The sequence below is a fragment of the Lontra canadensis genome, unplaced genomic scaffold (genome assembly GCF_010015895.1).
Source record: "Lontra canadensis isolate GAN:19392208 unplaced genomic scaffold, GSC_riverotter_1.0 scaffold67, whole genome shotgun sequence".
Classification (NCBI taxonomy): Eukaryota; Metazoa; Chordata; class Mammalia; order Carnivora; family Mustelidae; genus Lontra; species Lontra canadensis.
In genome coordinates this window covers 8,390,427-8,410,033 of record NW_022631061.1, presented here as the reverse complement: position 1 = coordinate 8,410,033, position 19,607 = coordinate 8,390,427, and positions in this window count along the sequence as shown.

The following is a 19,607-nucleotide window of genomic DNA, read 5'->3' as shown; positions in this document are numbered from 1 at the left end:
CTCAACATGGTAAATTATGCATGTGTTTGGAAGATTGATCTGGCAGCATAGTAGAAAATAAATGAGACATAGAGGAAAGCAGTTTGCAGATTGTAGCAGTTTTTGAAATTATTGCAGTTATTCAATTCTAGTTGACCATGTGGTAACAATAAGAATGAGGAGGAAAGGAAATTAGTTTATTACTTCCCATATCCAAATATCACTCCTTGAAAACACTAGTGGTGATGGGGGAGACTGGAGAAAATTGGTGTTTCATTTGGAATCTCAGAGTAATTAAACAAGTTTATCCACTGAACAGTCGGGAAGATAACACAGTTTTCCAGTGTTCCATAACCTGCATTTTGAAAAATGTCTGGCTTTTCATTCCTGTCAGTGGAAGCTTAGACAGGTAGCACAGAAGCTCGTGCCTGTGGAATGCATACTTTCCAAATCAGAGAAGAAAACTCAAATCGAGAGAGAAATGAGGTAGCTGGTGTTTCTGTGACAGAGGGCTACGTCTTACAGAACCTGCTCTTACCTGGGGCCTGGGGTCCCAGTGCTGTCTCAGGTGGCATTTGAAGGACATGAATAGAACAGATGAACCCTGCTAAGCAATATCTAAATTCTCTACAGGTTTACATTTCTTTTGACATAGCCACAGGACTTTAAGCCCATTGTATGGTTATATTTTTTAAAGAGGTTCTTAACATCTTTTCTTCCTATGACCTCTGTCCTTACTTATTGGATAAACACCAAGTTAGAAGAGCAAATATCCACATTTCATTCCTATTTTTATGCACCACTTCTTTAAAATCCATGAACATATCCTATATTATAGCTGCATGAGAATCTTCATCATATTTAAAAATAACTTAATTTCTACGGTGCTTAATAATCTATTTCTTTTTTTAAGCATAGTATTAAACTATCAACAGTGAAAGGCTTGTGTCATTCATGGTGAAAAATCAAAAGAACACTATTTTAGCATGCCTACTACAAAATTGTCATTGATTACCAAAATTCAATTTTGATTAGTAGACTATTTACTTACCTATTTATCTATTTATTTATTTATTTATTTATTTATTTATTTATGGGAGAGAGAGAGAGAGCAAGAACAAGCAGGGGGAGCAGCCACCAGAGGCATAGGGAGAAGCAGGCTCCCCACTAAGCAAGGAGCCTGATGTGAGACATGATCCCAGGACTCTGGGATCATGACCTGAGCCAAAGGCAGACACTTAACTGACTGAGCCACCCAGTCATCCCTGATAGACTTTTTTAAAATAAAATTTTCTAACTGAAATTAAGGAACACGGATGACCTATATTTTGATAAACCCTTAATATAATTTCTTTCCTTTTTCCACAAACATTTGAGTATCTCCTCTATTCAAGCAACATACTTATTGTTGGTGATGCCAGCTTTAGAGGAGGAGGTGACATCCCTCATGTACAGGGCTGATCTCAGTTATCTGCACTGGATCTTATTTCCTCCCATTTTTCTCGGGTCCTTCAAGGATTAATTAACTAAATCCTTCATTTGGTCATTAAAAAAACATTTCTGAGCCCTCTGCTAGGTCTGGAGTATGCTACTCAGTGGGAGAAAACTGTGTTGGAGGAGGTCATCATGAGGAGGATGTGACCTTTGGTTGCCTGAGAGTTGGACCCAGGTAATCAGAGGACCCTAACCTCTTCACCTGTCCTTGGAGTGTGCATTCCACCTCACTTCTTTGCACTAGATTCTGTTTTAGGGATATAGACCTTAAGATAGTAAGGTGTATTTGAGACCATCTGGACGATATACATGACTGAATCTAGCTAAGGCCTCTGTATAAACTTCTGGCAGGCAGCTGTGGAGATCTACTTACCTTGCAGCCTCCACAGCAAGAATCCTATGTTCCCTTGCTTACTTTTTACTGCTTATGAAAACTGCTACCTACCAGTCTGGAATGGTCTGCCCCTTTCATTGGTCTTTCCTTGACCTCCTTGTATGGGGCCAGTTTGCAAACCAACAAATTACCTGCTTTCTAGTCTATCTTCTGCCCTTCCATCTCAGCAGACTCCTCCTCAGCCCATAAGTCAGTCGCAATGCCAGCCCCTGCCATGCACCCCATATGAGATGTAAACATCTATGTAGCCCTCCTTGGACATCCACTTCTTCTTTTCAGTTCTTATTCCATGACACTGTGTTCTCCTTTTCCTGTTTTTTGCATTTCAGACAATTCCATCTTAGCCTTTTTGGTGAATTCCTCTTCTTTCTTAAGCAGTGTTTTTATTGTTCTTGTTTTGTTTTGTTTTGTTTTTAAACCCAAACTTCAGTCCTCAGCCTTTTCTCTGCTGGATTAGTATCTAATCCCTAAGGATCTCATTCATGCTTTCGGCTCTGAATTTCCCTGAACTCCAGACCCATATTTCTAGCTGTGTTCTCAGAACAGAGACATAAAATGGGGATCTCCAAATTCTTAGTGTCTAACCCTGTGAATCTCCTTCCCCATGCTCTGATTTCTTATAATCCACTCAGTTCCATAGACCTGCCTCTTCCTCTAGCTTGTACAGTTCTTATCACATTGCCCTGCAGCAAGTTCCCATCAGGATAATCTTGGAAAGCAGATCTCACTGTCTTTCTGTGAAAGACAGAGCTAATAATCCCAACTACATGTAAGTACCATGAAGATTAAATGAAATTATATATAACATTTTATATAGTACCTGAATCATAGCAGACATTCAGTGTATGTTTTTTTTCTTTTTCTTTCTTCCTCTTCTTCTCTTCCTTTTCCCATCAGACTGTGAGCAACCTGAGGATATGTTCTGCACCTGTGTAATTATTTAGTGAATCATAGAGCCTATAAACAAGGACCTAAAAAACAGACTCTATAAATCTGTGTTTAAAAAGCCTTGAGGCTGGGGCACCTGGGTGGTTGAGTTGGTTAAGCATCTGCCTTTAGCTCAGCTCATGATCCCAGGGTCCTGGGACCAAGTTCCACATCAGGCTCCCTGCTCAGTGGGGAGTCTACTTCTCCTTCTGCCCCGCCCCCTGCCATTCGTGCTTGTTTGTGCTCTCTCTCACACAAAACTAAATAAAATCTTTAAAAAAAATAAAAACCTTTGAGGCTGCCAATCTTTAAGCCTTTTGTATTCCTACTGTCAGAAGTACAAAGAAGTACAAATTTAGGACAAATTCTGTATAGTCATTGCAGTAAATATTCATTAAGGGTTTTGTGTAGCATGTGTTTTCACATGTATTGGGAACAAACCACCTGTATAACCTCTATTAGTGCATTCAGAACACAATGCATAGCCCACATTTCTTACATTCACCAGAGTTCTCAATCTGCCTATTGTACGAGCCAAAGGATTTCTTATCCTTAATTTTAGTGGATTCTTATATTTTCATCAGTTTGCATTACTTTGGATGCCAAGGTATAAATTATTTTTGGTAAAATATCATTGTCCTGTTGGGGAAAAAAATCAGAGCACTGAGCACTAAGAGCATACTTCCTTCATGAGCAATTATCTGTTGTATTTTAGCATTAACTATGACAGTGTGGACAAGTGTGGCTGAATTGTGACCTCATGCTGAGACAAAATAATGATTCTAGATCCCTGCAGCTTTTAAGCAGGTATTTTCTGATTCTGTAGAGATCTATCCAGTGTTTTCCCAATTTAATTGTTGTGTGGTGTGTAGTGGTTAATTATGTTCATCTGCTTTGAGCAAATAAGTCTACTCATTTAAGAAGGCAGGTTGTAAGCTGGTGAGTCATAGAGCTTCCTTTGACAAAGAGAAAGTACGTCCAAAAGAGAATTAGTGACAATTGGGGGCACACACAGTCAATAGCAAAGGCATGGAGTGAAGTGTAAAATAGTTCTCTAGCCTCAAAAGAAGCTAAAAGGAATAGATCGAAAGCTTTGGGTAGCTTACAGGTCAGAAGTGTAAACACTGAAAAAGGCTACCCTGAGCTTTATTTAGTTAAATGATTTGGACAAGCCATTTAATCTTAGATTTTTTTTCTTGTTTTTACTTGTTTTGTGAGGATTGTGTAGCTTATAAAAAACATGTAAATGTAAATTGTATTTGATTTGTTATTCTAAATTCAGTATGGAAATATTAATGTGCATGAAGAAAATTTAATTCTGTTTTTCTTAGATTATCACTTGTTTATTTGTGGACCCTTGATTGAAGGTATCTTATATGCTGGGCCCAGGGCTGTGAAGATAACCTGCAGCTTTACCTGCAAGGAGCTCTCTGTATCATGTGTGAGAGAAGACACATGGATCAACACAATGATGAATGCTGTGTATTCCAACAAGGAGGGGGATATAAAACCTGGAAGAGATATCTGACCCCTCCTGGAGGGTTACAAAAGACCCCTGGAGGAACTGACATCTAAGTGAAAAGGTAAAGGATATATATATGGTCACACATCAGGGATAGGGAGAGGAATTGGTGTTTCCAGAGAAAAGGAGCAGCATCTGCAATGATCTGGGGAAGAGAGAGAAGAGGGAGACAGAGAAATTGATTGATTGAGATTGACTGAGTTGCAGGTCCTTCCTTCCTTCCATATTGAGGGGCCTGGAACATGTCGCCAAGACTGAGTGGGAGGACCCAGAGAGAAGGCTGGAATAGTAAGAGATAAGGAACAGAAGGGCCATGCCTGAAGGCCTTATAACCAGTAGAGAAAATTTATCTTTATTCTGAGTTTAATGGAAAGTCACTTAAGAATGGTAAATGATGGGGGGAAGACAAGATGGCAGAGAACTAGGAGGAGGCACCGTTTCAACTTGTACCCTAAAGTGAGCTGATTACCTACCAAAGAACTCTGATCACCCATGAAATCAGCCTGAGATTAGAATTATACATGTCTGGATCTCTATGGGGGCAGAAGACGGCAGTTGGCAGGTAAAGTGGAGTGGGAACGTTGGACTGATATCGGAAGATAAACAAAAGGGGGAGGGAGCCACCAGAAGTGACCCACTGGAAAGTAATACCCCAATATGAGAGTGCCCTGCGACTGGGGACCGGCATTAACTTGGAGTCTGGTTGAAAGCACTCAAAAACAGCAAAGGATTGTGGGGGGAAATTGTGGGAATTGGGGCAGTTAGGGACAGGGACTTAAGTTTCCGGACCCAGGACAGCCACCCCTGGTGCTGAGCCAGAGAGAGTGGGGCGAAGAAACCAGGTCTTGGTCCCTGAGCCGCCATCGTGCCTGAGAGCACGTGGGATCCGGCTCCTGTGAGGGGCTGGGAGCCTAGCCAGCCGGCAGAACCACAGCCTTTTTGCACTCCCCACGCGCTACTGCGCTACCAGAGTCTGAATTGCACCCGCACCCTCCCCTGAGAGAGGTGCATGCAAGCGCCAGCCCGGTGCTCTTGGACCCGGAAAATCTGAGCATTCCCAGCCCAGGCCACCAGGAAAATCTCAGTGTGCGATCATTGCTTGGAACCTTTCTGCAGTCTGGAGCTGCCCAGACAGCCGCCGCTGTCGTGGGTACAAGCAGGAGTTCCTGCATCCCCAGGGACCGCGACCGTGCTCTGCCAGCAGCCAAGGGGGAATTTATGTGCTCTGCAGCACCCAGAGGGGAACAGACTGAGGTTTCTCTCTGAGAGGGAGGTCTGGGTGCAGTTTGCTTTCCTCTAAACCTCTAAAAACCATCAAAAGCTGTCAAGGCGAGAGAAAACAAATGAACAAACAAACAAAAAAAACCTCCAGAGAACAAAAGCCTGAAAAACCGGTCAGAGCCCACCCCCTTGAGAGGGGCGGGAGGACTTAACTCGGGAAAACACTGCCTGAAAGCCCACGCGGCAGGCCCCTCCCCCAGAAAGCCAACTGGAAAAAAAAAAAAAAGACGAGAACAACCACCACTACTTCATAGATACAACTCTTATTTTTAATTCATTCCCACTATTCTGGTTCATTTTTTTATAGATAATTTTTTAACCTACTTACCATCACAGTGAGATGTCCAGTACATCAAATTCCATGATAACCTTTTAACCTGAACTTTTTGATACATATACCCATGTTTTTCTTTTGCTTTTCTATTTTTAAATTTTTTTAAATTTTAGTTTAGTTTAGTTTTTTATTTTTATTTTTTAATATTCATATAGAGTTAAACTTCAAGGTAGTCCCCTCTCCCCAATCAATGCTACCCCTATAGGTAAACCAATTTTTAATCCCCCTTTATCTTAGGAAAGTTGAGTCCCTTAACAAAGATATCAAGATACATCCAGGAAGAATCAAAATAGCTTTCTTCCCCCACACTGAGAATTTATAACCACTCTCCCATCTTTTTCTTCCGCCAGTGTCTCTGTGTATTTGTGTTTGTCCCGGTAGTATATAAATCTTATACTTGGGGTTCTTTTTGATGAGGTTCTTTTTTTGTTTTGCTCATATATATATATATATGTATGTTTTTTTTTTTTTTCTCTTGTCATCTAATTTTGTCAGTCTTTTTGTTTGTCTGTTTTTGTTTATATACCTCATAAATCTTACCTTGGGGCCCATTTGGGCTGGGCCTTCTCTTTTATTTTATCTTTCTTTTTTTTCCTGTCTCTCTCTCTCTCTCTTTTTTTTTCTTTTTTCTTTCTTTCTTTCTTTCTCTTTTCTTTCTTTGGGTGGCGACTCTTGATTGCTCAGAAGCGTTCCAGGGTGCACCTCGACCGCACCACGGTTGATACATCCAGATACATCCGTTCAGCCATCTTTCACCAAAATGACTAGGAGGAGGAATGCCCAACAAAAGAAAAATTCAGAGGCTGGGCCTTCTGCAACAGAACTAATGGCTATCGACATAGACAATATGTCAGAAAGGGAATTCAGGCTAACAATTATCCAGGCAATAGCTAGGTTGGAGAAAGCCATGGATGATAAAATGGAATTGATTAAGACAGAACTGAAAGCCACCAGGGATGATGTTCACAATGTTAGGGCAGAACTGAAAGCCACCAGGGATGATGTTCACAATGTTCTCAATGAGTTCCAATCTAATCTAAATTCTCTAAAAGCTAGGGTAACTGAGATAGAAGATAGAATTAGTGATCTGGAGGACAAACAGAGAGAAAGGATCAGGAGGAAACCTGGAACAAACAGCTTAGAAACCACGAAAACAGAATTAGGGAAATAAATGACACCATGAAACGTTCCAATGTCAGAATTATTGGAATCCCTGAAGGGGAGGAGAAAGAAAGAAGTCTAAAAGATATAGTGGAACAAATTCTCCATGAAAATTTTCCTAATCTCACGAATGGAACCAGCGTTCATGTACCAGAGGCAGAACGGTCTCCCACCAAGATTATAGAATCTAAAAAAAATCAAGGCACCTGATAGTAAAATTGAGAAAGCATAATTGTAGACACAATCTTTTGAAAACAGCTAGGTCAAAGAGTCTTCTTACGTACAGAGAAAAGCCCATCAGAATAACGTCAGACCTGTCCACAGAAACCTGGCAAGCCAGAAAGGGATGGCAAGATATATTCAGGGCACTAAATGAGAAGAACATGGAGCCAAGAATACTTTAACCAGCAAGACTGACATTCAAAATGGATGGAGAGATAAAGAGTTTCCAAGACCGGCAAGGTTTAAAAAAGTATGCGACCACCAAGCCGACACTGCAGGAAATATTAAGGGGGAGGGGCTCTATAAAAGAGGAAAAATCCTAAGAATAGCATTGAACAGAAATATAGAGACAATCTACAGAAAGAAAGACTTCAAAGGTAACATGATGCCAATAAAAACGTATCTATCAATAATCACTCTCAATGTGAATGGCCTAAATGTGCCCATAAAATGACACAGGGTTGCAGATTGGATAAAACGACAGGACCCATCCATATGTTGTCTACAAGAGACCCATTTTGAACCTAAAGATACACCCAGACTGAAAGTGAAGGGATGGAGAAGCATCTTTCATGCCAATGGGCCTCAAAAGAAGGCTGGGGTAGCTATTCTCATATCAGATAAATTAGATTTTAAACTAAAGACTGTAGCCAGAGATATAGAAGGACACTACATCATTCTTAAAGGGACTATCCACCAAGATGATCTAACAATTGTAAATATCTATGCCCCCAATATGGGAGCAGCCAATTACATAAGAAAACTATTAATCAAGACAAAGAGTCATATTGATATGAGTACATTAATAGTAGGAGATCTTAACACGCCTCTCTCAGTAATAGATCATCCAAGCAGAAAATCAATAAAGAGACAAGAGCATTGAATGACATATTGGACCAGATGGACCTCATAGATATATGCAGAGCATTCCACCCTAAAACAACAGAATACTCATTCTTCTCAAGTGCACATAGAACCTTCTCCAGAATAGACCACATACTGGGTCACAAATCAGGGCTCAACTGATATCAAAAGACTGAGATTATTCCCTGCATATTCTCAGATCACAATGCTTTGAAACTGGAGCTCAATCACAAGGAAAAGTTTGGAAGGAACTCAAACACCTGGAAGCTAAAGACCACCTTGCTTAAGAATGCTTGGATCAACCAGGAGATCAAAGAAAAACTTAAACAATTCATGGAAACCAATGAGAATGAAGACACTTCGGTCCAAAACCTATGGGATACAGCAAAGGCGGTCCTAAGGGGGAAACACATAGCCATCCAAGCCTCCCTCAAAAAAATTGAAAAATCCAGAACACACCAGCTGTCTCTGTACCTTAAAGAACTGGAGAATCAACAACAAATTAAAAGAACTCCACACATTGGGGCGCCTGGGTGGCTCAGTGGGTTAAGCCGCTGCCTTCGGCTCAGGTCATGATCTCAGGGTCCTGGGATCGAGTCCCGCATCAGGCTCTCTGCTCAGCAGGGAGCCTGCTTCCCTCTCTCTCTCTCTCTCTCTCTGCCTGCCTCTCTGTCTACTTGTGATCTCTCTCTGTCAAATCAATAAATAAAAAATCTTAAAAAAAAAAAACAACTCCACACACAAGAAGGGAAATAATCAAGATTAGAGCAGAGATCAATGAGATAGAAACTAGAGATACAGTAGAATGTATCAATGAAACTAGAAGCTGGTTTTTTTAAAAAATCAGTAAGATCGATAAACCACTGGCCACACTAATCCAAAAGAAAAGAGAGAAAGCTCAAATTAATAAAATTATGAGTGAAAAGGGAGAGATCACAACTAACACCAAGGAAATAGAAACAATCATCAGAAGTTATTATCAACAGTTATATGCCAATAAATTAAGCAACCTAGATGAAATGGATGCATTCCTGGAAAACTATAAACTCCCAAAATTGAACCAGGAAGAAATTGACAACCTGAATAGACCAATATCTAGTAATGAGATTGAAGCAGTGATCAAAAACCTCCCAAAAAACAAGAGCCCAGGACCTGACAGATTCCTTGGGGAATTCTACCAGACTTTCAAAGAAGAAATAACACCTATTCTCCTGAAGTTGTTTCAAAAAATTGAAGCAGAAGGAAAACTTCCAGACTCTTTTTATGAAGCCAGCATTACCCTGATCCCCAAACCAGGCAAAGACCCCACCAAAAAGGAGAATTTTCAGACCAATATCACTGATGAATATGGATGATAAGATTCTCAACAAGATCCTAGTAAATAGGATCCAATAGCACATTAAAAAGATTATCCACCATGACCGGGTGGGATTCATCCCTGGGTTACAAGTATGGTTCAACATTCGCAAATCAATCAATGTGTTAGGACAAATCAATAAGAGAAGAGGGAAGAACCACATGGTCCTCTCAATTGATGCAGAAAAAGCATTTGACAAAATCCAGCATCCGTTCCTGATTAAAACGCTTCAAAGTATAGGGATAGAGGGAACATTGCTGAACTTCATAAAATCTATCTATGAAAAACACACAGCAAATATCATCCTCAATAGGAAAAAGTTCGCAGCCTTCCTGTTGAGATCAGGAACATGACAAGGATGCCCACTTTCACTACTTTTGTTCAACATTGTATTAGAAGTCCTAGCAACAGCAATCAGACAACAAAGAGAAATAAAAAAGTATCCAAATTGTCAATGAAGAAGTCAAACTCTCTCTCTTCGCAGATGACATGATACTTTACATGGAAAACCCAAAAGACTCCACCCACAAACTACTGGAACTCATACAGCAACTCAGTAATGTGTCAGGATACAAAGTCAATGTACAGAAATCAGTTGCTTTCTTATACGCTAACAATGAAAATACAGAAAGGGAAATTAGAGAATTGATTCCATTTACTATAGCACCAAGAACCATAAGATACCTGGGAATAAACCTAACCAAAGAGGTAAAGGATCTGTACTTGAGGAACTACAGAACACTCATGAAAGAAATTGGAGAAGACACAAAAGGATAGAAGACCATTCCATGCTCTGGGATTGGAAGAATGAACATTGTTAAAATGTCTATCCTGCCTAGAGCTATCTCTACTTTCAATGCCATTCCAATCAAAATCCCACCGGTATTTTTCAAAGAGCTGGAGCAAATAATCCTAATATTTGTATGGAATCAGAAGAGACCCCAAATTGCTAAGGAAATGTTGAAAAAGAAAAACAAAACTGGGGACATCATGTTACCTGATTTCAACCTTTATTACAAAGCTTTGATCACCAAGGCAGCATGGTACTGGCATAAAAACAGACACACGGACCAGTGGAACAGAGTAGAGAGCCCAAATATGGACCCTCAACCCTATGGTCAAATAATCTTCGACAAAGCATGAAAAAATATACAGTGGAAAAAAGTCTCTTCAATAAATGGTGCTGGGAAAATTGGACAACTATATGTAGAAGAATGAAACTCGACCATTCTCTTACACCATACACAAAGATAAACTCAAAATGGATAAAAGACCTCAACGTGAGACAGGAATCCATCAGAATCCTAGAGGAGAACATAGGCAGTAACCTCTTCGATATCAACAGCAACTTCTTTCAAGATATGTCTCCAAAGGCAAAGGAAACAAAAGCGAAGATGAACTTTTGGGACTTCATCAAGATCAAAAGCTTCTGCACAGCAAAGGAAACAGTCAAGAAAATAAAGAGGCAACCCACAGAATAGGAGAAGATATTCACAAATGACAGTACAGACAAAAGGTTGATATCCAGGATCTATAAAGAACTCCTCAAACTCAACACACACAAAACAGATAATCATGTCAAAAAATGGGCAGAAGACATGAACAGACACTTCTCCAATGAAGACATACAAATGGCTATCAGACACATGAAAAAATGTTCATCATCACTAGCCATCAGGGAGATTCAAATTAAAACCACATTGAGATACCACATTACACCAGTTAGAATGGCCAAAATTAGCAAGACAGGAAACAATGTGTGTTGGAGGGGATGTGGAGAAAGGGGAACCCTCTTACACTGTTGGTGGGAATGCAAGTTGGTGCAGCCACTTTGGAGAACAGTGTGGAGATTCCTCAAGAAATTAAAAACAGAGATTCCCTATGACCCTGCAATTGCACTACTGGGTATTTACCCCAAAGATACAGATGTAGTAAAACGAAGGGCCATCTGTACCCCAGTGTTTATAGCAGCAATGGCCATGTTGTCAAACTGTGGAAAGAACCAAGATGCCCTTCAAGGACGGATGGATAAGGAAGATGTGGTCCATATACACTATGGAGTATTATGCCTCCATCAGAAAGGATGAATACCCAACTTTTGTAGCAACATGGACGGGACTGGAAGAGATTATGCTGAGTGAAATAAGTCAAGCAGAGAGAGTCAATTATCATATGGTTTCACTTATTTGTGGAGCATAACAAATAACATGGAGGACATGGGGAGATGGAGAGGAGAAGGGAGTTGAGGGAAATTGGAAGGGGAGGTGAACCATGAGAGACTATGGTCTCTGAAAAACAATCTGAGGGTTTTGAAGGGGCTGGGGGTAGAAGGTGCAGGGAGCCAGGTGGTGGGTATTACGAAGGGCATGTATTGCATGGAGCATTGGGTGTGGTGCATAAACAATTCTGTTACACTGAAAAGAAATAAATTAAAAACATGTATCTCAATGAAAAAAAAAGAAAGAATGGTAAATGATGGATTAGATTTGCATTTTCTTAAGAATACTTGGCAGCAGATTGTAAAATGGATTGCAAGGGAATGAGAGTGGAAGTTGGAAGTTGGAAGAGAAAAGCAGCCTGAAAGAAACAGTGGGATTAAGGGAAAGTGGCAAAATTCTAGATCTTATAGTTCTGATGGTCAGGATTTTGTGACTGAGTGCCAGTGAGGCAGTAAGAAGAGTCGCCATGGTAGAGACAAGAAATGGGACAGTTTGGGGGGGCATTGGCAGGAAGATGAGGAATTTAGTTTTAGATTGCTGGGTTCAGGTCAGAGGTAGTTGGATTATAGGTTGGCTGAGAGTCATCAGCAAGAAAATGGAAATGAATTCCATGTGAGTGGTTATAATTATGTAGAATGAAAAGAAAAAAGACCAACAGCAAATATCTGGGGGACACTGATATTTAAAAGAAGAGTCGAGAAGAAAGATGCCTAGAAAGGTATTGGAAAATGGGGGTCAGAGGAATACCTGGAGAAAATGGGGTTATAAAGCAAGGGGAAGAGAGAGTGTTGAGGTGGGGATGTTTAACAGTGTGTCACATGTTGCAGGGAGTTCAGACAATGGAGCAACTCAGACATGTTTGCTGGATTTAACAACAAAAATGTTGGTGACTGTCAAAGAGCACAGTTTCACTCAAAGGTGTATGTGTATGCAAAAACCAGACTGTGGTAGATTGAAGAGTGAATGAAGCCAAGAAAGTTGGAGGCAACTCTTTATCATAAAGTCTTGATGGCAAGAGGAAGAGAGAGTGTGAGAGCTGAGATCCCCACTGCTGCCTTGGACAATTTGCATTAACTCACTTGAGTGCCTTCCTAAGTACTAGCCTTTATGGACTGGATAATTCCCCCCCACAACTGCTCTGCCTGTTTATGGCAACTTTGGTCTCCCCCTACCACCTGAATTATGCTTCCAAGGTCTTGTCATTTTTCCTACTTGCTCTCTCCCTCCCAAGTTAAATTAGGACGAGGGAGTCCCATCCAGAGAATAACAGTATATTATAAGGAAACAAGCACTTTTGAAAATGCTACTCTTCATACATGATGACATTCTTTGGCTAAGCTATTGTGTCAAATCTGAGATCCTGAATGTGGCATTAATATAGGAAAAAAGAGTGTTATTAAGATCATATTTCGGTTATATTTTAGAACAGAAGTAATACTAAGAGTAAGAAAAAGCCATTCCACCATCAAAGCAAATCTGATCATTCTAAATTTTTTTTTATCTTGAGATAGTGAGCTCTGTCACAAATGATTGGAACATGCATTTGACTTCATAAATCAGTTTCTTCCATCAGTGTTTTCTCACGTCAGTATAATTGTAAGTCAAATCCTAGGGAGAAGGTTTTTGTAGATTGGGCATAAATGTCCCCTTGGACTTAGGTTCTGCTGGGATTATAAATGAGAACAGTTGTAACTAGCCCAGGGACCAGGACAACAAGCTAGGAGATGTTGCTGATTCTGAGCACCAGGTAGACAAGTCCCTAAGTGAGAGGGATGTTTGTCCCTAGGAAAGGTTGAAGTAGCCTGTGGAATCCATAGAAAAGAGGGAACTTTGCAGTTAATGAAAGATAGGATCAGAAGGAAGGAGGGGAGAGGATGTGGTGGAACACATTATTCTCACAAGTTGGAGGGAACCCAAACCAGGAGGCAGCAAAATCTCTAAAGGGGAAAAGGAATTCAGGCAGAACTGTGGATTTCACTCAGCCTTGTAAACAGTGTAGGATAAATTGCCTGCATGGTCCCTGAAGCAAAGAGTACAAATAAGCTTGAAATACTTTGATGCTTATATGGAACCACTGATTGAGACCCACAATAGTACAGTCAGAAAAGTTTAAAGTCCCCAAAATGCCGGGTTTATCGAACCAGGTAGGATCTTTTTTCCTGTTCCATAATTTATTGGGTTCTCTGACTTATTCCTACGTTCCTCATGTCCTCATGAATATTTTCATGGCATATGGTATGCCCTGCTTTATCAAACTACTTCTCAATTCAAAAACTCAGTGATCCAAGCTGTGGTTACGTATCTTTCAGTCTGACTTCTTTCTGCTTACTCTTCTAAGCAAGAGAATATTTGTTATAGTTTCCATGATGAAACAGAACTTTGGAAAATCCTTAGAAGCCTTCCAATTCAGGTAGTTTCCATCTAGTTTTTAGATGGTGCCTGTAAAATCACTGTGGATCAGTTTTCCTCACAGGTTTAAGGGCTCTAAAGCTGTTCTTCTTCTGGGAGTAGAGGGAATTTGTTTCTGCGTGGTTGGTCTGTCTTTCACTCCCTCATTCATTCTACAAATGTTACTAAGCCATCCTATGTGCCAAGAACTGGGGGAAAAAAAATAAAACTTTAAGGTTTGCAAAGCACTTTCAAATGTATTATCATTCCAACTTTAAAATAAATGTGTGAAGCATATGATCATGTCATTCCCCTGCTTATGAGCACTCAGCAGCAATCCCCAGCTATACGATAATGCATGAACCTAATGTAGCATTAGGTTTAAGCCCTGGCTTCTGGAACCATCTCCCACCAGTCCCTGGAAAGCTATAACTAGTAATCTTGTTGTCTTAGGGTCATCAACAGGAGGCTTATAGTCAGATCCTCAGAGATGGAGGTATATGGGGTAAGATGGAAAGGAGGAGTGGCCTCCTCACACAAACTCTTTGTCCTCTCCACCCTGTAAAAGTGCTCCGGAGGGTATCTAGCTACAGGCTTTGATGTGCTGTTCAGATACCAGGTGTCACACCAGGAATGGAAGGCTGAGACATTGCAAAAGGTAGTCCTTTGGTGGTCTCTCTTCCTGCCTGTGTGTTATGTGCTAATGACATGGAACACTATACAGTTTCCTCAAACTTGCTAAGCCCTCTCAGTCCTCCATGGCTTTGGACTTGGTGTTGCTACTGGAATGCTTTCTTCATCACCCATACCTATAGCAAACAGCCGGCTAAGCATCTTCCACTTAGGAACAGACTTCCCTCTGACTTCCATTAGAGCTAGTTTTACAGCTAGTAAGTTCTACAGCAGTTTTTTCCCACTTCTAGCCATTCAGCTGAGGCTGGGCATGACAGCTGAGTCATGACACCAAAGTGTGCATTTATTTCTATTTAGTGAAAATAATCACCAAAACATTTAGAATCAGATAGCAAAAGCAAATGGTTAATATTATTTTTAGCTTGCCTACCAATTGTTTTCATACATATATCTTTTATGTGAGTAAGCAGAGCATGTAGACCACATCAGAAGATGGAAGACAGAGCCAAGAATTCAGTTCAATGTGTAAGGAATCTTTTTTTTTTTTTTTCTGTTCTGCCCCCCACCCCCAACAAAAATCTGTGAAAACTTTTTTGGTTTATAGATTTATGTTGGCGGACTCTGAGTGATTGAGATAATAGAGGTTCAATAACCATTTTTACTTTGCAATCTTGAGATGATCATCCTTTGGGTTATAATTTAATTTGGGGGAAGAAGGGCACAAAAAAGATGTTCCTTGCAACTCAAATAGCATCTTCTTAGAAAAAAATCTCCCTTTCTACCCCATCTAAATTTTCAGTCACATTTAATTCTTTCTATCCCCTTTTCCTACTTTATTTTTTCTCCTATTCACTTAAATTATCAAACCTACTATCAATTTTATTTATTTATCTTGGTATTATCTGTCCTCCTCTAATATGTAAACTTCTTGAAAGATTTTTGTGCTTTGTTTACTCTTGGATCCCAAGAGCAAAAAACAATACCTGGCATATATAATAGGTGCTCAATAAATACTTGCTTAATGAATGAACACCTTGTCTTTTCATCAGAAATGAATCTGCTGCAAGAAGGGGTTCCCTGTGCATCTTGCATGTGTGTCCCTATGCTCCCAGGCTATCCATGGGGCTGAAATATCTTTGTGTCCACACTCCAGAAGCAGACCCTTGCTCAGTATATACAGGTTCAGCCTCAGGCATGTCAGTGACAAAGGGGGCTCTGTAGAACCTGGGTCCATAGTTAGGTAAGAGAGCAATACCTTGTGCTCTTTTTTCCAATTTCAGTAAATACATGTTTATACAGGTCTGGGGCATACTATAAAGTTTAAACCCTTGGTTATTTATTTATTCCTCAACCTGCCTTTGTGAGTAAACATTTTCCTAAGTATTTCTATAAGAATGACTATTTTTGAATGAAAGGAAGAGAGGAGTAAAGCATAATAATGAGGTTGTAGAACTTAAAGGCTGATTTCTTTTTAGTTGAAGCCCTGATTCTGCCACTCATTAACTTTGTGACCTTCCTCAGTTTCTTTATCTGTAAAATGGGAATAATAATGTTACCTACCTCGTGGAGTGCTATGAGGGAATACATAAAGCAATTAAAAGGTTGTCTGACACACAATGACTCGTAAGTATTGGCATTTAATACTATTTATTATTATTCCTGCTTGAATAATGATCTTGAGCTAAACCAGTTTACTTTTATTACTAGTGGTAAACATGTAGATACATTCAATGTTACTGCAACTGATATTATAGTAAATTAATTTGGCATTTTATTAGCCAGTATTCCCTCTGGACTGGCACTTATGCATGTGGACCACAAAAATGATGTTTATAATGATATGTCTGGGTCACTGGGAGATCTTGAATTATCTTCTGAATTATCAGGGTTACTATAGCTCTGGGGTTGAGTAGATTTTATTATAAAAAGAAACTAGAAGCTCCTTTTGTGAAATGTAGTAATCCAGAAGTAGCAGTGTACAAAAATGCTTCAATAAGTTTATATTATTGAATGCAAGGGATAAGTAGTACAAAGACTACTCCAAATATAAGGAAATGAAGACAGTTGGACAGGAAACCAACAATATGCTGTGTAGCCGAGCAGCTCATACTGGGAGTCCAGAGGTGCTGGCTAATTGGGCCAACACTGGATGATTTGAGCAAATATACAGAGGCCTCAGTGTTGCTTGACACATCCCAGTCTGACTTTCCTAAATCATTCATTTGATTTGGAACTCCAAATCCCTCCAGCATATTCAGGATGCTTTATAAATCAGATGGTGCTCACCAGCAGTCTTGGTTCTTGATCTGTATTTCCACCGTTACTGCTTTCGTTAAGACACATTACTGGGTCCCTAACGTGCACAATCTTTGTGAAGGAGATAGGCTGAGATAAGTAAATACTGCCTTTGAGGGAAACAGCTGTGTGAGTTCTTCCCTTCATGGGTCTTCACTGAGGTCATGGGGGAGATTTAGATAGGGGGTAGGTGAAAGCAGAACAGTAGAGGTTGAATAAAGAATGGAAAAGGGATTAAATTCACGAAGGCAAGGAGAGAAGATGGTAAGCAGGAAAAAAATGGGAATTTTGAACCTTCAGGGGCCAAAAGTTGTAAATGATGTTTGCTTCATGTTTGCATATAAAATATTAGTTACCACATAATAAGCAATGTAGTGTTACTAAAATCCGGAGGCTCAGAGAGGTTGTCTATGGCCACAGAGGTAATATTTAGGGGGTAGGGATTTGAACAAAGCTCTGTCTGAATCCACACCCTGTGTTCTGTGGCACTTGGACTTAGTTAAATGGGGCAGGCAGATAACTGAGGAGAAAGTATTAAAAAATGTCAACCATTCACAAGAGTCTAGAATCATAAGGAATAAGCCATATAGTGCATAAAGAATGATAGCTTTTTTTGGAATGGGATTTTTAAAGGAGCAAAATTTTAAATGCTTTAATGCTTTAACTTTACTCCAATATTAGAGTTTTATTGGAACATTAGTCAGACATCATGTTGAAAATACTGGAATAGAGTTACCATGGACTGAAAATGATTAAAAGAGTATAGCAAGGGCCAAATGGGGACAAGCAAGGAGAGGAGAGGAGGGGAATAGGAGGGGTGTGTGTGTGTGTGTGTGTGTGTGTGTGTGTAAGAGAGACAGAGATGGAGGGAGGGAGGGAGGAAGGGAGGTGAGTGTGTGGTGGAGGAGGAGAGGAAGAGAGTTGCATGCTAACACTAATTCTAAGCTAAGACCGTTTCCATGGCTAAAAGATGAACAGATATGATATTTGTAGCAGGGAGAACAACTCTCCACCCACTCCCATACCCCACCCAGGTTGGATCTGAATAGTGCTTTTTGTCCATCTCTAGCTTATTTTCCACAAAAGAGCTAGAGTAATATTTCTTAAACATAAATTCAATTATTTAATAGCTCTGTTTAAAGTCCTTCTGTGAATTCCCACTGCACTCAGAATAATACCCAAACTCCTACTAAAACCTGCCAAGCCCTACATAATCTGTCCCTGTGCACCTCTAACTCCATTCTCTGCACCACAACACTCTGACTTCTCTACTCTTATAAGCTGAGACTTTTCCTGCTACAGGGTCATTGTACATGCTACTTCTTTTGAGAGAATATTCTTCCCAACACACTTCAATACTTAAAAATGATCTCATCAAAAAGGCCTTCCCCAACCACCCTATCTTAAGTGACTTTCCCTTGTTGTCTATCATTTCACCATTTTATTCTCTTCTTAGTGCTAATTGTAATTGTAATTATGCATCTTGTTTGCTCATTTGTTTTGTGTCTTTTTCACTAGATTGTAAGCTTCATGAGGGTGGGAACCATATCTGCTTGCTATGTCTAGTAACAAGGGACTCAGGCCTCCTTACAGTGTTCCGGGTAGCAAAGACACTACTTAAGAATGGATCTTATCTGAGATAAAGAAAAGCAGTCGGTGCTTGCAATGCTTTGATGAGGTCTTCAGATAATCAGATGTGACTAGGGGGTCAGTGAGCTCTGTTGCAATAAAAAGGAGTATTACTAGTAATTATCTCTTTAAAAAGGTGGATGTGTAGGCACAGTTTTGAAGTAGAAGGATGAGCATGGAGAAACTACTGTACTCTGCTTACCATTGAAGGCAGGGTTAAATTGAGGTAAATGGACTTTGAAAATTGATGTATGGTCTCTAAACATTGAGCACTGTTGTTTATTCATGGGAGGGCTGTATGTTTGTGGAAGAAAGTGTATGTGTGTGAGTTTCTGTGTGTCTAAGTCTGTATATACGCACACAGACACATGTGGGATTTAAGAGCTGCCCACTGGATAACCAGAAGAGAGAGAAGCACAATTGTTCTCTCACAGATGGAGAGATTCTGAAGAGAACTGGTCCTAGGAGACGCTGAGCTTCCCCCACAGCCTTCCCTCCAGTACCCACCCACACTCACCCCCTCCACACACACGCTTTGAGCATTCTATCCTGAGTAACTCAGGTTCTGGGAAATGTGGTACTAAAGGCTTGAGTCTGTATGTTGTAGCAACTGGGATGGAAACTAGGGGACTTTCAAAAGCAGGGTGAGACCTGGCAGTGACTTGAAATGGCAGCCTTTCCAACAGGAAAAGGCAGACTTTAAGCAGAGCCAATTCTAGAAACTGGCATTTCTCCCTGAAAATGTTTTTTCTTTCTTTCTTTTTTTTTTTGTTTTTAAGATTTTATTTATTTATTTATTTATTTATTTATTTATTTATTTGAAAGAGACAGAGAGAGTGAGAGTGAGCAGGGGGAGAGCAGAAGCGGGGGGAGAGGCAGGAGAGGAAAGAATCTCAAGCAGACTCAAT